The 19,624-nt window shown below is 49.4% G+C and overlaps 12 non-coding genes across 12 annotated transcripts; all 12 read right to left on the bottom strand.

The window, feature by feature from the left end:
- Window positions 1-1,204: 1,204 nt before the first annotated feature.
- Window positions 1,205-1,296, bottom strand: trnay-gua (transfer RNA tyrosine (anticodon GUA)). Its single transcript is given in 2 exon segments — window positions 1,205-1,240; window positions 1,260-1,296. It is a non-coding gene; the product is annotated as a tRNA-Tyr (tRNA).
- Window positions 1,297-2,626: 1,330 nt separating this feature from the next.
- Window positions 2,627-2,718, bottom strand: trnay-gua (transfer RNA tyrosine (anticodon GUA)). Its single transcript is given in 2 exon segments — window positions 2,627-2,662; window positions 2,682-2,718. It is a non-coding gene; the product is annotated as a tRNA-Tyr (tRNA).
- A 1,331-nt stretch (window positions 2,719-4,049) lies between these two features.
- trnay-gua (transfer RNA tyrosine (anticodon GUA)) lies at window positions 4,050-4,141 on the bottom strand. The gene is given in 2 exon segments: window positions 4,050-4,085; window positions 4,105-4,141. It is a non-coding gene; the product is annotated as a tRNA-Tyr (tRNA).
- Window positions 4,142-5,471: 1,330 nt separating this feature from the next.
- On the bottom strand, window positions 5,472-5,563 carry trnaf-gaa (transfer RNA phenylalanine (anticodon GAA)). Its single transcript is given in 2 exon segments — window positions 5,472-5,507; window positions 5,527-5,563. It is a non-coding gene; the product is annotated as a tRNA-Phe (tRNA).
- Window positions 5,564-6,894: 1,331 nt separating this feature from the next.
- Window positions 6,895-6,986, bottom strand: trnay-gua (transfer RNA tyrosine (anticodon GUA)). Its single transcript is given in 2 exon segments — window positions 6,895-6,930; window positions 6,950-6,986. It is a non-coding gene; the product is annotated as a tRNA-Tyr (tRNA).
- Window positions 6,987-8,317: 1,331 nt separating this feature from the next.
- On the bottom strand, window positions 8,318-8,409 carry trnay-gua (transfer RNA tyrosine (anticodon GUA)). Its single transcript is given in 2 exon segments — window positions 8,318-8,353; window positions 8,373-8,409. It is a non-coding gene; the product is annotated as a tRNA-Tyr (tRNA).
- A 1,330-nt stretch (window positions 8,410-9,739) lies between these two features.
- trnaf-gaa (transfer RNA phenylalanine (anticodon GAA)) lies at window positions 9,740-9,831 on the bottom strand. Its single transcript is given in 2 exon segments — window positions 9,740-9,775; window positions 9,795-9,831. It is a non-coding gene; the product is annotated as a tRNA-Phe (tRNA).
- Window positions 9,832-11,151: 1,320 nt separating this feature from the next.
- trnay-gua (transfer RNA tyrosine (anticodon GUA)) lies at window positions 11,152-11,243 on the bottom strand. The gene is given in 2 exon segments: window positions 11,152-11,187; window positions 11,207-11,243. It is a non-coding gene; the product is annotated as a tRNA-Tyr (tRNA).
- Window positions 11,244-12,573: 1,330 nt separating this feature from the next.
- Window positions 12,574-12,665, bottom strand: trnaf-gaa (transfer RNA phenylalanine (anticodon GAA)). The gene is given in 2 exon segments: window positions 12,574-12,609; window positions 12,629-12,665. It is a non-coding gene; the product is annotated as a tRNA-Phe (tRNA).
- Window positions 12,666-13,985: 1,320 nt separating this feature from the next.
- On the bottom strand, window positions 13,986-14,077 carry trnay-gua (transfer RNA tyrosine (anticodon GUA)). Its single transcript is given in 2 exon segments — window positions 13,986-14,021; window positions 14,041-14,077. It is a non-coding gene; the product is annotated as a tRNA-Tyr (tRNA).
- A 1,136-nt stretch (window positions 14,078-15,213) lies between these two features.
- On the bottom strand, window positions 15,214-15,306 carry trnay-gua (transfer RNA tyrosine (anticodon GUA)). The gene is made up of 2 exons: window positions 15,270-15,306; window positions 15,214-15,249 (listed from the first exon to the last, which is right to left on the bottom strand). It is a non-coding gene; the product is annotated as a tRNA-Tyr (tRNA).
- A 2,236-nt stretch (window positions 15,307-17,542) lies between these two features.
- trnay-gua (transfer RNA tyrosine (anticodon GUA)) lies at window positions 17,543-17,635 on the bottom strand. The gene is made up of 2 exons: window positions 17,599-17,635; window positions 17,543-17,578 (listed from the first exon to the last, which is right to left on the bottom strand). It is a non-coding gene; the product is annotated as a tRNA-Tyr (tRNA).
- Between the last annotated feature and the right edge of the window lie 1,989 nt (window positions 17,636-19,624).

The raw sequence follows: 19,624 nt of genomic DNA, 5'->3' as shown, positions 1-19,624 counted from the left end.
CTGTCAACCGCCAGCGACTCTTTACAGCCTGGAAAACGCGTGTGACTAACAATCACAAGAGTGTAGCTTTGACTTCTTATCAGGCTCGCAGATTTTTTGCAAGCTGCGCATTCTGAATTTAAAGACCTTGCAAGCTGCCCGACTTGGTCGTGCTGCCTGGCCGCTTGCATGGCAAGTGCCTTCTTCGCGCAGCAGGCAGCATATCAGTCTGCTCAATCGAAGGTCCTGAGTCAAATGCTCAGAAAAGCAATCAATGCTCGCAAGTCGTTCTTTTGGCTTCTCTCGCCTCATATATCCATCTTTGCAAAAATCAAGACGTCTTGCTTATGACATGGCAGAAAAAGGTTTGCTGTGCTTTGACCCATCTGGCATGAACTCAGTGACACGTGAGACCACATTTCTTTCTGGAGAATTGCTCTGAGCCAAAAGCAGAGTGGAGAATGCAGGCATCGATCCCGCTACCTCTCACATGCTAAGCGAGCGCTCTACCATTTGAGCTAATTCCCCAGTAGCTTCTTGCAGGTTGCCCTCATTTGCTTCACAGTCGCCTTTTCGCACTCGTCTCCAAGCTGCTCCACGACCATCAGAGAACTGGCCCACTCCTTGTATCCAATCGACATTGCGGAGCAGCAGCGAGCGAGCAACAGCAGGACGCGAAGCCACAGTAACGAAGAAAGAAGCCGAGAAGAGCACGAGACCGTGGAAGGGAAGCGAGGTGACCGGAAAGTAGCGGCCGCCCTGTGTGTGAGGGAGCAGGCGACAGCGCTGTCTGACTCATAGCCAACTTGTTTTGCCTGAAAGGGAGTGCTGAGTGCTTTGAAGTGTTGCTGCTCTGCAGTACTACAATGTATCCCATATTGTACCGAATTGTACTTGAACTGAAAAGCAAGGAAATGTATCGAACGGAACTGCCGTCAGCACCCAAATGTAGTGTATGGGATTGCTGACCGCAGCTAAATGTACTGAACTGCTTTTGAATGGACTGTACAAATTTTTATATGCAAATTTTGAAATTTAAAAAAACTCTGTGCTGGTGAGCAGACACAAATGCTCAAGCATAACAGCTGTGTGAAGGTGGATGCAGAGTGCATTCAGGTTTGAGACGAGAAAAGTGGTGTCCTGCTCCTTCGTGGCAACATGATGCACCATAAAGTGATGAGAACTGGTTTGAGCGAATTGCTGCTTAATCCAAAAGTACACTTGCTCCTTCGAGCCGGAATTGAACCAGCGACCTAAGGATGACTTTGCTGAGTATTCCACTACAGTCCTCCGCTCTACCAACTGAGCTATCGAAGGGAAGCGCCAAAGATTTTTCTGTGCGATGATTGTTTTCCGTGAGCATGTTGACACATCTGGACTCGTGGCGTGGCCTGTGGTCTTCAGTACCAGCCCATGCTGCAGCGCGGTGGGACTGTGAACCGCCAGCGACTCTTTACAGCCTGGAAAACGCGTGTGACTAACAATCACAAGAGTGTAGCTTTGACTTCTTATCAGGCTCGCAGATTTTTTGCAAGCTGCGCATTCTGAATTTAAAGACCTTGCAAGCTGCCCGACTTGGTCGTGCTGCCTGGCCGCTTGCATGGCAAGTGCCTTCTTCGCGCAGCAGGCAGCATATCAGTCTGCTCAATCGAAGGTCCTGAGTCAAATGCTCAGAAAAGCAATCAATGCTCGCAAGTCGTTCTTTTGGCTTCTCTCGCCTCATATATCCATCTTTGCAAAAATCAAGACGTCTTGCTTATGACATGGCAGAAAAAGGTTTGCTGTGCTTTGACCCATCTGGCATGAACTCAGTGACACGTGAGACCACATTTCTTTCTGGAGAATTGCTCTGAGCCAAAAGCAGTGTGGAGAATGCAGGCATCGATCCCACTACCTCTCACATGCTAAGCGAGCGCTCTACCATTTGAGCTAATTCCCCAGTAGCTTCTTGCAGCTTGCCCTCATTTGCTTCACAGTCGCCTTTTCGCACTCGTCTCCAAGCTGCTCCACGACCATCAGAGAACTGGCCCACTCCTTGTATCCAATCGACATTGCGGAGCAGCAGCGAGCGAGCAACAGCAGGACGCGAAGCCACAGTAACGAAGAAAGAAGCCGAGAAGAGCACGAGACCGTGGAAGGGAAGCGAGGTGACCGGAAAGTAGCGGCCGCCCTGTGTGTGAGGGAGCAGGCGACAGCGCTGTCTGACTGATAGCCAACTTGTTTTGCCTGAAAGGGAGTGCTGAGTGCTTTGAAGTGTTGCTGCTCTGCAGTTTGTTGAATGTACTACAATGTATCCCATATTGTACCGAATTGTACTTGAACTGAAAAGCAAGGAAATGTATCGAACGGAACTGCCGTCAGCACCCAAATGTAGTGGATGGGATTGCTGACCGCAGCTAAATGTACTGAACTGCTTTTGAATGGACTGTACAAATTTTTATATGCAAATTTTGAAATTTAAAAAAACTCTGTGCTGGTGAGCAGACACAAATGCTCAAGCATAACAGCTGTGTGAAGGTGGATGCAGAGTGCATTCAGGTTTGAGACGAGAAAAGTGGTGTCCTGCTCCTTCGTGGCAACATGATGCACCATAAAGTGATGAGAACTGGTTTGAGCGAATTGCTGCTTAATCCAAAAGTACACTCGCTCCTTCGAGCCGGAATTGAACCAGCGACCTAAGGATGACTTTGCTGAGTATTCCACTACAGTCCTCCGCTCTACCAACTGAGCTATCGAAGGGAAGCGCCAAAGATTTTTCTGTGCGATGATTGTTTTCCGTGAGCATGTTGACGCATCTGGACTCGTGGCGTGGCCTGTGCGTCTTCAGTACCAGCCCATGCTGCAGCGCGGTGGGACTGTGAACCGCCAGCGACTCTTTACAGCCTGGAAAACGCGTGTGACTAACAATCACAAGAGTGTAGCTTTGACTTCTTATCAGGCTCGCAGATTTTTTGCAAGCTGCGCATTCTGAATTTAAAGACCTTGCAAGCTGCCCGACTTGGTCGTGCTGCCTGGCCGCTTGCATGGCAAGTGCCTTCTTCGCGCAGCAGGCAGCATATCAGTCTGCTCAATCGAAGGTCCTGAGTCAAATGCTCAGAAAAGCAATCAATGCTCGCAAGTCGTTCTTTTGGCTTCTCTCGCCTCATATATCCATCTTTGCAAAAATCAAGACATCTTGCTTATGACATGGCAGAAAAAGGTTTGCTGTGCTTTGACCCATCTGGCATGAACTCAGTGACACGTGAGACCACATTTCTTTCTGGAGAATTGCTCTGAGCCAAAAGCAGAGTGGAGAATGCAGGCATCGATCCCGCTACCTCTCACATGCTAAGCGAGCGCTCTACCATTTGAGCTAATTCCCCAGTAGCTTCTTGCAGGTTGCCCTCATTTGCTTCACAGTCGCCTTTTCGCACTCGTCTCCAAGCTGCTCCACGACCATCAGAGAACTGGCCCACTCCTTGGGTCCAATCGACATTGCGGAGCAGCAGCGAGCGAGCAACAGCAGGACGCGAAGCCACAGTAACGAAGAAAGAAGCCGAGAAGAGCACGAGACCGTGGAAGGGAAGCGAGGTGACCGGAAAGTAGCGGCCGCCCTGTGTGTGAGGGAGCAGGCGACAGCGCTGTCTGACTGATAGCCAACTTGTTTTGCCTGAAAGGGAGTGCTGAGTGCTTTGAAGTGTTGCTGCTCTGCAGTTTGTTGAATGTACTACAATGTATCCCATATTGTACCGAATTGTACTTGAACTGAAAAGCAAGGAAATGTATCGAACGGAACTGCCGTCAGCACCCAAATGTAGTGTATGGGATTGCTGACCGCAGCTAAATATACTGAACTGCTTTTGAATGGACTGTACAAATTTTTATATGCAAATTTTGAAATTTAAAAAAACTCTGTACTGGTGAGCAGACACAAATGCTCAAGCATAACAGCTGTGTGAAGGTGGATGCAGAGTGCATTCAGGTTTGAGACGAGAAAAGTGGTGTCCTGCTCCTTCGTGGCAACATGATGCACCATAAAGTGATGAGAACTGGTTTGAGCGAATTGCTGCTTAATCCAAAAGTACACTAGCTCCTTCGAGCCGGAATTGAACCAGCGACCTAAGGATGACTTTGCTGAGTATTCCACTACAGTCCTCCGCTCTACCAACTGAGCTATCGAAGGGAAGCGCCAAAGATTTTTCTGTGCGATGATTGTTTTCCGTGAGCATGTTGACGCATCTGGACTCGTGGCGTGGCCTGTGCGTCTTCAGTACCAGCCCATGCTGCAGCGCGGTGGGACTGTCAACCGCCAGCTACTCTTTACAGCCTGGAAAACGCGTGTGACTAACAATCACAAGAGTGTAGCTTTGACTTCTTATCAGGCTCGCAGATTTTTTGCAAGCTGCGCATTCTGAATTTAAAGACCTTGCAAGCTGCCCGACTTGGTCGTGCTGCCTGGCCGCTTGCATGGCAAGTGCCTTCTTCGCGCAGCAGGCAGCATATCAGTCTGCTCAATCGAAGGTCCTGAGTCAAATGCTCAGAAAAGCAATCAATGCTCGCAAGTCGTTCTTTGGCTTCTCTCGCCTCATATATCCATCTTTGCAAAAATCAAGACGTCTTGCTTATGACATGGCAGAACAAGGTTTGCTGTGCTTTGACCCATCTGGCGTGAACTCAGTGACACGTGAGACCACATTTCTTTCTGGAGAATTGCTCTGAGCCAAAAGCAGAGTGGAGAATGCAGGCATCGATCCCGCTACCTCTCACATGCTAAGCGAGCGCTCCACCATTTGAGCTAATTCCCCAGTAGAATCTTGCCGGTTGCCCTCATTTGCTTCACAGTCGCCTTTTCGCACTCGTCTCCAAGCTGCTCCACGACCATCAGAGAACTGGCCCACTCCTTGTATCCAATCGACATTGCGGAGCAGCAGCGAGCGAGCAACAGCAGGACGCGAAGCCACAGTAACGAAGAAAGAAGCCGAGAAGAGCACGAGACCGTGGAAGGGAAGCGAGGTGACCGGAAAGTAGCGGCCGCCCTGTGTGTGAGGGAGCAGGCGACAGCGCTGTCTGACTGATGGCCAACTTGTTTTGCCTGAAAGGGAGTGCTGAGTGCTTTGAAGTGTTGCTGCTCTGCAGTTTGTTGAATGTACTACAATGTATCCCATATTGTACCGAATTGTACTTGAACTGAAAAGCAAGGAAATGTATCGAACGGAACTGCCGTCAGCACCCAAATGTAGTGTATGGGATTGCTGACCGCAGCTAAATGTACTGAACTGCTTTTGAATGGACTGTACAAATTTTTATATGCAAATTTTGAAATTTAAAAAAACTCTGTGCTGGTGAGCAGACACAAATGCTCAAGCATAACAGCTGTGTGAAGGTGGATGCAGAGTGCATTCAGGTTTGAGATGAGAAAAGTGGTGTCCTGCTCCTTCGTGGCAACATGATGCACCATAAAGTGATGAGAACTGGTTTGAGCGAATTGCTGCTTAATCCAAAAGTACACTAGCTCCTTCGAGCCGGAATTGAACCAGCGACCTAAGGATGACTTTGCTGAGTATTCCACTTCAGTCCTCCGCTCTACCAACTGAGCTATCGAAGGGAAGCGCCAAAGATTTTTCTGTGCGATGATTGTTTTCCGTGAGCATGTTGACGCATCTGGACTCGTGGCGTGGCCTGTGCGTCTTCAGTACCAGCCCATGCTGCAGCGCGGTGGGACTGTCAACCGCCAGCAACTCTTTACAGCCTGGAAAACGCGTGTGACTAACAATCACAAGAGTGTAGCTTTGACTTCTTATCAGGCTCGCAGATTTTTTGCAAGCTGCGCATTCTGAATTTAAAGACCTTGCAAGCTGCCCGACTTGGTCGTGCTGCCTGGCCGCTTGCATGGCAAGTGCCTTCTTCGCGCAGCAGGCAGCATATCAGTCTGCTCAATCGAAGGTCCTGAGTCAAATGCTCAGAAAAGCAATCAATGCTCGCAAGTCGTTCTTTTGGCTTCTCTCGCCTCATATATCCATCTTTGCAAAAATCAAGACGTCTTGCTTATGACATGGCAGAAAAAGGTTTGCTGTGCTTTGACCCATCTGGCATGAACTCAGTGACACGTGAGACCACATTTCTTTCTGGAGAATTGCTCTGAGCCAAAAGCAGAGTGGAGAATGCAGGCATCGATCCCGCTACCTCTCACATGCTAAGCGAGCGCTCTACCATTTGAGCTAATTCCCCAATAACTTCTTGCACGTTGCCCTCATTTGCTTCACAGTCGCCTTTTCGCACTCGTCTCCAAGCTGCTCCACGACCATCAGAGAACTGGCCCACTCCTTGTATCCAATCGACATTGCGGAGCAGCAGCGAGCGAGCAACAGCAGGACGCGAAGCCACAGTAACGAAGAAAGAAGCCGAGAAGAGCACGAGACCGTGGAAGGGAAGCGAGGTGACCGGAAAGTAGCGGCCGCCCTGTGTGTGAGGGAGCAGGCGACAGCGCTGTCTGACTGATGGCCAACTTGTTTTGCCTGAAAGGGAGTGCTGAGTGCTTTGAAGTGTTGCTGCTCTGCAGTTTGTTGAATGTACTACAATGTATCCCATATTGTACCGAATTGTACTTGAACTGAAAAGCAAGGAAATGTATCGAACGGAACTGCCGTCAGCACCCAAATGTAGTGGATGGGATTGCTGACCGCAGCTAAATGTACTGAACTGCTTTTGAATGGACTGTACAAATTTTTATATGCAAATTTTGAAATTTAAAAAAACTCTGTGCTGGTGAGCAGACACAAATGCTCAAGCATAACAGCTGTGTGAAGGTGGATGCAGAGTGCATTCAGGTTTGAGACGAGAAAAGTGGTGTCCTGCTCCTTCGTGGCAACATGATGCACCATAAAGTGATGAGAACTGGTTTGAGCGAATTGCTGCTTAATCCAAAAGTACACTCGCTCCTTCGAGCCGGAATTGAACCAGCGACCTAAGGATGACTTTGCTGAGTATTCCACTACAGTCCTCCGCTCTACCAACTGAGCTATCGAAGGGAAGCGCCAAAGATTTTTCTGTGCGATGATTGTTTTCCGTGAGCATGTTGACGCATCTGGACTCGTGGCGTGGCCTGTGCGTCTTCAGTACCAGCCCATGCTGCAGCGCGGTGGGACTGTGAACCGCCAGCGACTCTTTACAGCCTGGAAAACGCGTGTGACTAACAATCACAAGAGTGTAGCTTTGACTTCTTATCAGGCTCGCAGATTTTTTGCAAGCTGCGCATTCTGAATTTAAAGACCTTGCAAGCTGCCCGACTTGGTCGTGCTGCCTGGCCGCTTGCATGGCAAGTGCCTTCTTCGCGCAGCAGGCAGCATATCAGTCTGCTCAATCGAAGGTCCTGAGTCAAATGCTCAGAAAAGCAATCAATGCTCGCAAGTCGTTCTTTTGGCTTCTCTCGCCTCATATATCCATCTTTGCAAAAATCAAGACATCTTGCTTATGACATGGCAGAAAAAGGTTTGCTGTGCTTTGACCCATCTGGCATGAACTCAGTGACACGTGAGACCACATTTCTTTCTGGAGAATTGCTCTGAGCCAAAAGCAGAGTGGAGAATGCAGGCATCGATCCCGCTACCTCTCACATGCTAAGCGAGCGCTCTACCATTTGAGCTAATTCCCCAGTAGCTTCTTGCAGGTTGCCCTCATTTGCTTCACAGTCGCCTTTTCGCACTCGTCTCCAAGCTGCTCCACGACCATCAGAGAACTGGCCCACTCCTTGGGTCCAATCGACATTGCGGAGCAGCAGCGAGCGAGCAACAGCAGGACGCGAAGCCACAGTAACGAAGAAAGAAGCCGAGAAGAGCACGAGACTGTGGAAGGGAAGCGAGGTGACCGGAAAGTAGCGGCCGCCCTGTGTGTGAGGGAGCAGGCGACAGCGCTGTCTGACTGATAGCCAACTTGTTTTGCCTGAAAGGGAGTGCTGAGTGCTTTGAAGTGTTGCTGCTCTGCAGTTTGTTGAATGTACTACAATGTATCCCATATTGTACCGAATTGTACTTGAACTGAAAAGCAAGGAAATGTATCGAACGGAACTGCCGTCAGCACCCAAATGTAGTGTATGGGATTGCTGACCGCAGCTAAATATACTGAACTGCTTTTGAATGGACTGTACAAATTTTTATATGCAAATTTTGAAATTTAAAAAAACTCTGTACTGGTGAGCAGACACAAATGCTCAAGCATAACAGCTGTGTGAAGGTGGATGCAGAGTGCATTCAGGTTTGAGACGAGAAAAGTGGTGTCCTGCTCCTTCGTGGCAACATGATGCACCATAAAGTGATGAGAACTGGTTTGAGCGAATTGCTGCTTAATCCAAAAGTACACTAGCTCCTTCGAGCCGGAATTGAACCAGCGACCTAAGGATGACTTTGCTGAGTATTCCACTACAGTCCTCCGCTCTACCAACTGAGCTATCGAAGGGAAGCGCCAAAGATTTTTCTGTGCGATGATTGTTTTCCGTGAGCATGTTGACGCATCTGGACTCGTGGCGTGGCCTGTGCGTCTTCAGTACCAGCCCATGCTGCAGCGCGGTGGGACTGTCAACCGCCAGCTACTCTTTACAGCCTGGAAAACGCGTGTGACTAACAATCACAAGAGTGTAGCTTTGACTTCTTATCAGGCTCGCAGATTTTTTGCAAGCTGCGCATTCTGAATTTAAAGACCTTGCAAGCTGCCCGACTTGGTCGTGCTGCCTGGCCGCTTGCATGGCAAGTGCCTTCTTCGCGCAGCAGGCAGCATATCAGTCTGCTCAATCGAAGGTCCTGAGTCAAATGCTCAGAAAAGCAATCAATGCTCGCAAGTCGTTCTTTGGCTTCTCTCGCCTCATATATCCATCTTTGCAAAAATCAAGACGTCTTGCTTATGACATGGCAGAACAAGGTTTGCTGTGCTTTGACCCATCTGGCGTGAACTCAGTGACACGTGAGACCACATTTCTTTCTGGAGAATTGCTCTGAGCCAAAAGCAGAGTGGAGAATGCAGGCATCGATCCCGCTACCTCTCACATGCTAAGCGAGCGCTCCACCATTTGAGCTAATTCCCCAGTAGAATCTTGCCGGTTGCCCTCATTTGCTTCACAGTCGCCTTTTCGCACTCGTCTCCAAGCTGCTCCACGACCATCAGAGAACTGGCCCACTCCTTGTATCCAATCGACATTGCGGAGCAGCAGCGAGCGAGCAACAGCAGGACGCGAAGCCACAGTAACGAAGAAAGAAGCCGAGAAGAGCACGAGACCGTGGAAGGGAAGCGAGGTGACCGGAAAGTAGCGGCCGCCCTGTGTGTGAGGGAGCAGGCGACAGCGCTGTCTGACTGATGGCCAACTTGTTTTGCCTGAAAGGGAGTGCTGAGTGCTTTGAAGTGTTGCTGCTCTGCAGTTTGTTGAATGTACTACAATGTATCCCATATTGTACCGAATTGTACTTGAACTGAAAAGCAAGGAAATGTATCGAACGGAACTGCCGTCAGCACCCAAATGTAGTGTATGGGATTGCTGACCGCAGCTAAATGTACTGAACTGCTTTTGAATGGACTGTACAAATTTTTATATGCAAATTTTGAAATTTAAAAAAACTCTGTGCTGGTGAGCAGACACAAATGCTCAAGCATAACAGCTGTGTGAAGGTGGATGCAGAGTGCATTCAGGTTTGAGATGAGAAAAGTGGTGTCCTGCTCCTTCGTGGCAACATGATGCACCATAAAGTGATGAGAACTGGTTTGAGCGAATTGCTGCTTAATCCAAAAGTACACTAGCTCCTTCGAGCCGGAATTGAACCAGCGACCTAAGGATGACTTTGCTGAGTATTCCACTTCAGTCCTCCGCTCTACCAACTGAGCTATCGAAGGGAAGCGCCAAAGATTTTTCTGTGCGATGATTGTTTTCCGTGAGCATGTTGACGCATCTGGACTCGTGGCGTGGCCTGTGCGTCTTCAGTACCAGCCCATGCTGCAGCGCGGTGGGACTGTCAACCGCCAGCAACTCTTTACAGCCTGGAAAACGCGTGTGACTAACAATCACAAGAGTGTAGCTTTGACTTCTTATCAGGCTCGCAGATTTTTTGCAAGCTGCGCATTCTGAATTTAAAGACCTTGCAAGCTGCCCGACTTGGTCGTGCTGCCTGGCCGCTTGCATGGCAAGTGCCTTCTTCGCGCAGCAGGCAGCATATCAGTCTGCTCAATCGAAGGTCCTGAGTCAAATGCTCAGAAAAGCAATCAATGCTCGCAAGTCGTTCTTTTGGCTTCTCTCGCCTCATATATCCATCTTTGCAAAAATCAAGACGTCTTGCTTATGACATGGCAGAAAAAGGTTTGCTGTGCTTTGACCCATCTGGCATGAACTCAGTGACACGTGAGACCACATTTCTTTCTGGAGAATTGCTCTGAGCCAAAAGCAGAGTGGAGAATGCAGGCATCGATCCCGCTACCTCTCACATGCTAAGCGAGCGCTCTACCATTTGAGCTAATTCCCCAATAACTTCTTGCACGTTGCCCTCATTTGCTTCACAGTCGCCTTTTCGCACTCGTCTCCAAGCTGCTCCACGACCATCAGAGAACTGGCCCACTCCTTGTATCCAATCGACATTGCGGAGCAGCAGCGAGCGAGCAACAGCAGGACGCGAAGCCACAGTAACGAAGAAAGAAGCCGAGAAGAGCACGAGACCGTGGAAGGGAAGCGAGGTGACCGGAAAGTAGCGGCCGCCCTGTGTGTGAGGGAGCAGGCGACAGCGCTGTCTGACTCATAGCCAACTTGTTTTGCCTGAAAGGGAGTGCTGAGTGCTTTGAAGTGTTGCTGCTCTGCAGTACTACAATGTATCCCATATTGTACCGAATTGTACTTGAACTGAAAAGCAAGGAAATGTATCGAACGGAACTGCCGTCAGCACCCAAATGTAGTGTATGGGATTGCTGACCGCAGCTAAATGTACTGAACTGCTTTTGAATGGACTGTACAAATTTTTATATGCAAATTTTGAAATTTAAAAAAACTCTGTGCTGGTGAGCAGACACAAATGCTCAAGCATAACAGCTGTGTGAAGATGGATGCAGAGTGCATTCAGGTTTGAGACGAGAAAAGTGGTGTCCTGCTCCTTCGTGGCAACATGATGCACCTTAAAGTGATGAGAACTGGTTTGAGCGAATTGCTGCTTAATCCAAAAGTACACTAGCTCCTTCGAGCCGGAATTGAACCAGCGACCTAAGGATGACTTTGCTGAGTATTCCACTACAGTCCTCCGCTCTACCAACTGAGCTATCGAAGGGAAGCGCCAAATATTTTTCTGTGCGATGATTGTTTTCCGTGAGCATGTTGACGCATCTGGACTCGTGGCGTGGCCTGTGCGTCTTCAGTACCAGCCCATGCTGCAGCGCGGTGGGACTGTCAACCGCCAGCGACTCTTTACAGCCTGGAAAACGCGTGTGACTAACAATCACAAGAGTGTAGCTTTGACTTCTTATCAGGCTCGCAGATTTTTTGCAAGCTGCGCATTCTGAATTTAAAGACCTTGCAAGCTGCCCGACTTGGTCGTGCTGCCTGGCCGCTTGCATGGCAAGTGCCTTCTTCGCGCAGCAGACAGCATATCAGTCTGCTCAATCGAAGGTCCTGAGTCAAATGCTCAGAAAAGCAATCAATGCTCGCAAGTCGTTCTTTGGCTTCTCTCGCCTCATATATCCATCTTTGCAAAAATCAAGACGTCTTGCTTATGACATGGCAGAACAAGGTTTGCTGTGCTTTGACCCATCTGGCGTGAACTCAGTGACACGTGAGACCACATTTCTTTCTGGAGAATTGCTCTGAGCCAAAAGCAGAGTGGAGAATGCAGGCATCGATCCCGCTACCTCTCACATGCTAAGCGAGCGCTCCACCATTTGAGCTAATTCCCCAGTAGAATCTTGCCGGTTGCCCTCATTTGCTTCACAGTCGCCTTTTCGCACTCGTCTCCAAGCTGCTCCACGACCATCAGAGAACTGGCCCACTCCTTGTATCCAATCGACATTGCGGAGCAGCAGCGAGCGAGCAACAGCAGGACGCGAAGCCACAGTAACGAAGAAAGAAGCCGAGAAGAGCACGAGACCGTGGAAGGGAAGCGAGGTGACCGGAAAGTAGCGGCCGCCCTGTGTGTGAGGGAGCAGGCGACAGCGCTGTCTGACTGATGGCCAACTTGTTTTGCCTGAAAGGGAGTGCTGAGTGCTTTGAAGTGTTGCTGCTCTGCAGTTTGTTGAATGTACTACAATGTATCCCATATTGTACCGAATTGTACTTGAACTGAAAAGCAAGGAAATGTATCGAACGGAACTGCCGTCAGCACCCAAATGTAGTGTATGGGATTGCTGACCGCAGCTAAATGTACTGAACTGCTTTTGAATGGACTGTACAAATTTTTATATGCAAATTTTGAAATTTAAAAAAACTCTGTGCTGGTGAGCAGACACAAATGCTCAAGCATAACAGCTGTGTGAAGGTGGATGCAGAGTGCATTCAGGTTTGAGATGAGAAAAGTGGTGTCCTGCTCCTTCGTGGCAACATGATGCACCATAAAGTGATGAGAACTGGTTTGAGCGAATTGCTGCTTAATCCAAAAGTACACTAGCTCCTTCGAGCCGGAATTGAACCAGCGACCTAAGGATGACTTTGCTGAGTATTCCACTTCAGTCCTCCGCTCTACCAACTGAGCTATCGAAGGGAAGCGCCAAAGATTTTTCTGTGCGATGATTGTTTTCCGTGAGCATGTTGACGCATCTGGACTCGTGGCGTGGCCTGTGCGTCTTCAGTACCAGCCCATGCTGCAGCGCGGTGGGACTGTCAACCGCCAGCGACTCTTTACAGCCTGGAAAACGCGTGTGACTAACAATCACAAGAGTGTAGCTTTGACTTCTTATCAGGCTCGCAGATTTTTTGCAAGCTGCGCATTCTGAATTTAAAGACCTTGCAAGCTGCCCGACTTGGTCGTGCTGCCTGGCCGCTTGCATGGCAAGTGCCTTCTTCGCGCAGCAGGCAGCATATCAGTCTGCTCAATCGAAGGTCCTGAGTCAAATGCTCAGAAAAGCAATCAATGCTCGCAAGTCGTTCTTTTGGCTTCTCTCGCCTCATATATCCATCTTTGCAAAAATCAAGACGTCTTGCTTATGACATGGCAGAAAAAGGTTTGCTGTGCTTTGACCCATCTGGCATGAACTCAGTGACACGTGAGACCACATTTCTTTCTGGAGAATTGCTCTGAGCCAAAAGCAGAGTGGAGAATGCAGGCATCGATCCCGCTACCACTCACATGCTAAGCGAGCGCTCTACCATTTGAGCTAATTCCCCAATAACTTCTTGCACGTTGCCCTCATTTGCTTCACAGTCGCCTTTTCGCACTCGTCTCCAAGCTGCTCCACGACCATCAGAGAACTGGCCCACTCCTTGTATCCAATCGACATTGCGGAGCAGCAGCGAGCGAGCAACAGCAGGACGCGAAGCCACAGTAACGAAGAAAGAAGCCGAGAAGAGCACGAGACCGTGGAAGGGAAGCGAGGTGACCGGAAAGTAGCGGCCGCCCTGTGTGTGAGGGAGCAGGCGACAGCGCTGTCTGACTCATAGCCAACTTGTTTTGCCTGAAAGGGAGTGCTGAGTGCTTTGAAGTGTTGCTGCTCTGCAGTACTACAATGTATCCCATATTGTACCGAATTGTACTTGAACTGAAAAGCAAGGAAATGTATCGAACGGAACTGCCGTCAGCACCCAAATGTAGTGTATGGGATTGCTGACCGCAGCTAAATGTACTGAACTGCTTTTGAATGGACTGTACAAATTTTTATATGCAAATTTTGAAATTTAAAAAAACTCTGTGCTGGTGAGCAGACACAAATGCTCAAGCATAACAGCTGTGTGAAGGTGGATGCAGAGTGCATTCAGGTTTGAGACGAGAAAAGTGGTGTCCTGCTCCTTCGTGGCAACATGATGCACCTTAAAGTGATGAGAACTGGTTTGAGCGAATTGCTGCTTAATCCAAAAGTACACTAGCTCCTTCGAGCCGGAATTGAACCAGCGACCTAAGGATGACTTTGCTGAGTATTCCACTACAGTCCTCCGCTCTACCAACTGAGCTATCGAAGGGAAGCGCCAAAGATTTTTCTGTGCGATGATTGTTTTCCGTGAGCATGTTGACGCATCTGGACTCGTGGCGTGGCCTGTGCGTCTTCAGTACCAGCCCATGCTGCAGCGCGGTGGGACTGTCAACCGCCAGCGACTCTTTACAGCCTGGAAAACGCGTGTGACTAACAATCACAAGAGTGTAGCTTTGACTTCTTATCAGGCTCGCAGATTTTTTGCAAGCTGCGCATTCTGAATTTAAAGACCTTGCAAGCTGCCCGACTTGGTCGTGCTGCCTGGCCGCTTGCATGGCAAGTGCCTTCTTCGCGCAGCAGACAGCATATCAGTCTGCTCAATCGAAGGTCCTGAGTCAAATGCTCAGAAAAGCAATCAATGCTCGCAAGTCGTTCTTTGGCTTCTCTCGCCTCATATATCCATCTTTGCAAAAATCAAGACGTCTTGCTTATGACATGGCAGAAAAAGGTTTGCTGTGCTTTGACCCATCTGGCGTGAACTCAGTGACACGTGAGACCTCATTTCTTTCTGGAGAATTGCTCTGAGCAAAAAGCAGAGTGGAGAATGCAGGCATCGATCCCGCTACCTCTCACATGCTAAGCGAGCGCTCTACCATTTGAGCTAATTCCCCAGTAGCTTCTTGCAGGTTGCCCTCATTTGCTTCACAGTCGCCTTTTCGCACTCGTCTCCAAGCTGCTCCACGACCATCAGAGAACTGGCCCACTCCTTGTATCCAATCGACATTGCGGAGCAGCAGCGAGCGAGCAACAGCAGGACGCGAAGCCACAGTAACGAAGAAAGAAGCCGAGAAGAGCACGAGACCGTGGAAGGGAAGCGAGGTGACCGGAAAGTAGCGGCCGCCCTGTGTGTGAGGGAGCAGGCGACAGCGCTGTCTGACTGATAGCCAACTTGTTTTGCCTGAAAGGGAGTGCTGAGTGCTTTGAAGTGTTGCTGCTCAATGGCACTCTCTGCTGGTGAGCAGACACAAATGCTCAAGCATAACAGCTGTGTGAAGGTGGACGCAGAGTGCATTAAGGTTTGAGACGAGAAAAGTGGTGTCCTGCGTCTTCAGGGCAACATGATGCACCATAAAGTGAAGAGAGCTGGTTTGAGTGAATTGCTGCTTAATCCAAAAGAACACCAGCTCCTTCGAGCCAGAATTGAACCAGCAACCTAAGGATAATCTTGCTGCATATTGCTACTACAGTCCTCTGCTCTACCAACTGAGCTATCAAAGGAAAGCTGCAAAGATGCTTCTGTGTGATGATTGTTTTCCCAGCGCATGTTGACGCATCTGGCCTCATGGAGTGGCCTGTGCGTCTTCAGTACCAGCCCATGCTGCAGCGCTGTGAGACTGTGAACCGCCAGCTACTCTTTACAGCCTGGAAAACGCGTGTGACTAACAATCACAAGAGTGTAGCTTTGACTTCTTATCAGGCTCGCACATTTTTTGCAAGCTGTGCATTATGAATTTAAAGACCTTGCAAGCTGCCCTACTTGGTCGTGCTGCCTGGCGGCTTGCATGGCAAGTGCCTTCTTCGTGCAGCAGGCAGCGTATCAGTCTGCTCAATCGAAGGTCCTGAGTTAAATGCTCAGAAAAGGAATCAGTGCTAAAAAGTCGTTCTTTTAGCTTCTTTCACTTCATATATCCACCTTTGCAAAAATCAAGAAGTCTTGCTTATGACATGGCAGAAAAAAGTTTGCTGTGCTTTGACCCATGTGCCGTGAACTCAGTGACACGTGAGACCACGTTTCTTTCTGGAGAATTGCCCTGAGCCAAAAGCAGAGTGGAGAAGGCGGGCATCGATCCCGCTACCTCTCACATGCTAAGCGAGCGCTCAACCATTTGAGCTAATTCCCCAGCAACTTCTTGCAGGTTGCCCTCGTTTGCTTCTCAGTCGCCTTTTCGCACTCGTCTCCAAGCTGCTCCACGACCATCAGAGAAAACCTATTTGAGGACTAGCCCACTCCTTGTATCCAATCGACATTGCGGAGCAGCAGCGAGCGAGCAACAGCAGGACGCGAAGCCACAGTAACGAAGAAAGAAGCCGAGAAGAGCACGAGACCGCGAAAGGGAAGCGAGGTGACCGGCAAGTAGCGGCCGCCCTGTGTGTGAGGGAGCAGGCGAGAGCGCTGTCTGACTGATAGCCAACTTGTTTTGCCTGAAAGGGAGTGCTGAGTGCTTTGAAGTGTTGCTGCCCACGTCTGCGTGTTGCAGACTGGCGCAATCCAAGATCCAGGATTACGTGCTGAGGGACGCACTTAAAATTGGTACAGTCGCCGCAAAGGCACGGTGGGGAAGGGCCACAGTTTAAAGGCCTTCTGCCACGGTAAACCCGGGGGCAGGAATCAGTACACAACTCCCCTCGGGCTGTACTTGCAACTTCTTTTTCGTGTACATGGAGCACCATGATCTGCAAACACCTATGTAGTGCCATGTACAATGTAAGGTCTGTTTCGTAATGCACGTTGAAAAGAAAAAAATGTAAACGTACCGTCACCCATTCCGTGTACTGTATAGTGACACATGTAATGTAATTTTGTTGAATGTACTACAAGGTATCCCGTATTGTACTTGATCTGAAAAGCAAGGAAATGTATAGAACGGAACTGCCGTCAGCACCCAAATGTAATGTATGGGATTGCTGACCGCAGCTAAACATACTGAACTGCTTTTGAATGTACTGTACAAATTCTTTTGGCTTCTCTCACCTCATATATCCATCTTTGCAAAAATCAAGAAGTCTTGCTTATGACATGGCAGAAAATGGTTTGCTGGGCTTTGGCCCATCTGCCGTGAACTCAGTGAGTGACACGTGAGATCACGTTTCTTTCTGGAGAATTGCCCTGAGCCAAAAGCAGAGTGGAGAATGCGGGCATCGATCCCGCTACCTCTCACATGCGAAGCAAGCGCTCTACCATTTGAGCTAATTCCCCAGTAGCTCCTTGCAGTTGACCCTCTTTTGCTTCTCAGTCGCCTTTTCGCACTCGTCTGCAAGCTGCTCCACGACCATCAGAGAAAACCTATTTGAGGATTGGCCCACTCCTTCAATGCATTGTATCCAATCGACATTGCGGAGCAGCATCGAGCGAGCAACAGCAGGACGGGAAGCCACAGTAACGAAGAAAGAAGCCGAGAAGAGCACGAGACCACGGAAGGGAAGCGAGGTGACCGGCAAGTAGCGGCCGCCCTGTGTGTGAGGGAGCAGGCGAGAGCGCTGTCTGACTGATAGCCAACTTGTTTTGCCTGAAAGGGAGTGCTGAGTGTTTTGAAGTGTTGCTGCTCAATGGCACTCTCTGCTGGTGAGCAGACACAAATGCTCAAACATAACAGCTGTGTGAAGGTGGACGCAGAGTGCATTAAGGTTTGAGACGAGAAAAGTGGTGTCCTGCGTCTTCAGGGCAACATGATGCACCATAAAGTGAAGAGAGCTGGTTTGAGTGAATTGCTGCTTAATCCAAAAGAACACCAGCTCCTTCGAGCCGGAATTGAACCAGCAACCTAAGGATAATCTTGCTGCATATTGCTACTACAGTCCTCTGCTCTACCAACTGAGCTATCAAAGGAAAGCTGCAAAGATGCTTCTGTGTGATGATTGTTTTCCCAGCGCATGTTGACACATCTGGCCTCATGGAGTGGCCTGTGCGTCTTCAGTACCAGCCCATGCTGCAGCGCTGTGAGACTGTGAACCGCCAGCTACTCTTTACAGCCTGGAAAACGCGTGTGACTAACAATCACAAGAGTGTAGCTTTGACTTCTTATCAGGCTCGCACATTTTTTGCAAGCTGTGCATTATGAATTTAAAGACCTTGCAAGCTGCCCTACTTGGTCGTGCTGCCTGGCGGCTTGCATGGCAAGTGCCTTCTTCGTGCAGCAGGCAGCGTATCAGTCTGCTCAATCGAAGGTCCTGAGTTAAATGCTCAGAAAAGGAATCAGTGCTAAAAAGTCGTTCTTTTAGCTTCTTTCACTTCATATATCCACCTTTGCAAAAATCAAGAAGTCTTGCTTATGACATGGCAGAAAAAAGTTTGCTGTGCTTTGACCCATCTGGCGTGAACTCAGTGACACGTGAGACCACGTTTCTTTCTGGAGAATTGCCCTGAGCCAGAAGCAGAGTGGAGAATGCGGGCATCGATCCCGCTACCTCTCACATGCTAAGCGAGCGCTCTACCATTTGAGCTAATTCCCCAGCAGCTTCTTGCAGGTTGCCCTCGTTTGCTTCTCAGTCGCCTTTTCGCACTCGTCTCCAAGCTGCTCCACGACCATCAGAGAAAACCTATTTGAGGACTAGCCCACTCCTTGTATCCAATCGACATTGCGGAGCAGCAGCGAGCGAGCAACAGCAGGACGCGAAGCCACAGTAACGAAGAAAGAAGCCGAGAAGAGCACGAGACCGCGGAAGGGAAGCGAGGTGACCGGCAAGTAGCGGCCGCCCTGTGTGTGAGGGAGCAGGCGAGAGCGCTGTCTGACTGATAGCCAACTTGTTTTGCCTGAAAGGGAGTGCTGAGTGCTTTGAAGTGTTGCTGCCCACGTCTGCGTGTTGCAGACTGGCGCAATCCAAGATCCAGGATTACGTGCTGAGGGACGCACTTAAAATTGGTACAGTCGCCGCAAAGGCACGGTGGGGAAGGGCCACAGTTTAAAGGCCTTCTGCCACGGTAAACCCGGGGGCAGGAATCAGTACACAACTCCCCTCGGGCTGTACTTGCAACTTCTTTTTCGTGTACATGGAGCACCATGATCTGCAAACACCTATGTAGTGCCATGTACAATGTAAGGTCTGTTTCGTAATGCACGTTGAAAAGAAAAAAATGTAAACGTACCGTCACCCATTCCGTGTACTGTATAGTGACACATGTAATGTAATTTTGTTGAATGTACTACAAGGTATCCCGTATTGTACTTGATCTGAAAAGCAAGGAAATGTATAGAACGGAACTGCCGTCAGCACCCAAATGTAATGTATGGGATTGCTGACCGCAGCTAAACATACTGAACTGCTTTTGAATGTACTGTACAAATTCTTTTGGCTTCTCTCACCTCATACATCCATCTTTGCAAAAATCAAGAAGTCTTGCTTATGACATGGCAGAAAATGGTTTGCTGGGCTTTGGCCCATCTGCCGTGAACTCAGTGAGTGACACGTGAGATCACGTTTCTTTCTGGAGAATTGCCCTGAGCCAAAAGCAGAGTGGAGAATGCGGGCATCGATCCCGCTACCTCTCACATGCGAAGCAAGCGCTCTACCATTTGAGCTAATTCCCCAATAGCTCCTTGCAGTTGACCCTCGTTTGCTTCTCAGTCACCTTTTCGCACTCGTCTGCAAGCTGCTCCACGACCATCAGAGAAAACCGATTTGAGGATTGGCCCACTCCTTCAATGCATTGTATCCAATCGACATTGCGGAGCAGCATCGAGCGAGCAACAGCAGGACGGGAAGCCACAGTAACGAAGAAAGAAGCCGAGAAGAGCACGAGACCACGGAAGGGAAGCGAGGTGACCGGCAAGTAGCGGCCGCCCTGTGTGTGAGGGAGCAGGCGAGAGCGCTGTCTGAC

Source organism: Pristiophorus japonicus, unplaced genomic scaffold (genome assembly GCF_044704955.1).
Source record: "Pristiophorus japonicus isolate sPriJap1 unplaced genomic scaffold, sPriJap1.hap1 HAP1_SCAFFOLD_429, whole genome shotgun sequence".
NCBI classification, from domain to species: domain Eukaryota; kingdom Metazoa; phylum Chordata; class Chondrichthyes; family Pristiophoridae; genus Pristiophorus; species Pristiophorus japonicus.
This window is presented reverse-complemented; position numbering and strand designations above follow the sequence as displayed.